Here is a 2080-nt window from a genome sequence, read left to right as displayed (position 1 = left end):
GCCATACATGATACTTCAAGTACAAGGTTTTGATGATGAGCAAGTGGAATCAACTGCATTTCAGCTAAGGCTATGAAGAAATTGAAGAATTCAGTGAAGAATCTTTGAAGACTAGTGTGCAAATATTTATTTCATTAAAAGTCTTAGATTCTTGTAAGAGCCTTACTTAGAGTGCATATTTAGGTTGCATTTCACCTTAAAAGTCTTTAGAAAAACTTTTCTAAAAAGAACCCTCATGAAAATCTTTTTAGAAAACTCTTTTCTTAAATTTTCATGTTTATTAGTCGACCAATAGACTTACCAGTTGACTAATCCTTTCGCACCATATATTCTAAAAAGTCATTTTTGTCAAATTAGTCAACCGAAGGTTTTATCAGTCGACTGAACAGAATGTCTATTTTCTGGAAAATTAGCAGCAGTCGACTAATGGTTTTATCAGTCGACTGAACAGAACATGTGTTTTCTGAAAATTTAGCAGCAGTCGACTAATGCTTTTTATCAGTCGACCGAACCGAATGTTTGTTTTTCAGAAGATTTTAGTAGCAGTCGACTAAAAGATTTTTCAGTCTACTGATGATATTATCAGTCGACTAACTTTTCTCAAGTCGACTAAGTTTCAAAAGTTCAGATTTTCAAACGGCTCGATTAACAGATCAGTCGACCGACGATAACGGTCAGTCTACTAATAACTAACTATTAGTCGACTAACTGATGTTTCAGTTGACTAATTTTGCCGTTTTCCTGAAACTTCAAAAAGGCGTGTCTTTTCATTTTTCAAACGTTTTGATCGTTCAAAATGGACAGTTTTGACACCCTTTCATACTCTCAACGTATGGAAAACTTTAACTATAAATATGAGTGCATTCTACACTCAAAAACATCAAATTCAATAGAATTATATTGAATTACTTCTTGTTTTTCACTCCTATTCATTCAAGTATTTGTTTTCTCACTCACGTGATATTTTCACTTTAGTTTTTCACTCAAATCACTTTGAGAGATAGTGAATTCGTGAGTAGAGTGTTTGAACAACCTCAAAAGCCAATTGCATCTCATTTGCATTCAAAAGGAAGGCTCATAGGTTGTATTGTAAGTTGTTATTTCTTTTCTGTAAAAGGACTCCTTGGTGTAAAGGAGTTGTTTGCTTTCAGTAAGGTTGTTACTGAAAGTGGGACCAGTTATGGTCTGTGTGATCTTGTAGTTTACAAGGTTGATAGTGGATAATCTCAAGCGGGTTTTGCTTGGGGACTGGATGTAGGTCGGGTTAGACCGAACCAGGATAAAATCTTGTGTTCTTTGTGTGTTTGCTTTGAGATTTGCAAAATCATTCTATATTCCGCAGACAATTTTTTAAAAGCACTATTCACCCCCCTCTAGTGCTCGTTGCCTCGATCCTAGTGCACTTTCAACTTTTAGTAATAAATATGGGATAATCATTCAGTTTTTCATGTGAATAACGAGTCAATCCAAAGAAAAGCTCATTGTTTGACAAGACTGATTGTCCATGTTTTAATATCTGATATATGCCAATTCTTGCGTTTTTTTTTCAAATCCACCATGGTCTACACGAATGGCACATGCACAAGCTCTTAGAGAGTTGACAAACTCGATGGAATTCATATTTTTGGCCATAGTCAAAATACGAATAAGACCCAGATTTGTGATCTTCGTATTAGCCACATTCAACCTACACTCTTAGGCTAACTTCAAAATGCAATGCATTTCTCAAAAATACAAAAAGATTTTCTCAATTCTTTAAAACCATGATTTTCAAATCTATATTCATTCATTTCATTCAATTTGCAAATTCCAATTCTAGTTCAGAGAAATTGATTTTCTCAAAATTTTCTAAGCCTCATTCAGAAATTGATTTTCTCAAAACTCTGAGCTTTCAAATGGTATTTCAAGTATTTCTCAACTTCAAATCACGATTTTCCAAGTCATAATATCTTCAATTTCAAAGTTTGAATTCAGAGAAATCAAGTTTTTCCCAAAGTTACTTGAAATTCTTCAGAAATCAATTTTCACAAAACACTTGTATTTATTCAGAAATCGATTTTCATTTTCTTCAGAAATATTC

Source organism: Nuphar pumila, chromosome 5 (assembly GCF_984573655.1).
Source record: "Nuphar pumila chromosome 5, dmNupPumi1.hap1.1, whole genome shotgun sequence".
NCBI classification, from domain to species: Eukaryota; Viridiplantae; Streptophyta; class Magnoliopsida; order Nymphaeales; family Nymphaeaceae; genus Nuphar; species Nuphar pumila.
The sequence above is the reverse complement of the archived record's forward strand: the minus strand, read 5'-3'. Positions refer to the sequence as shown.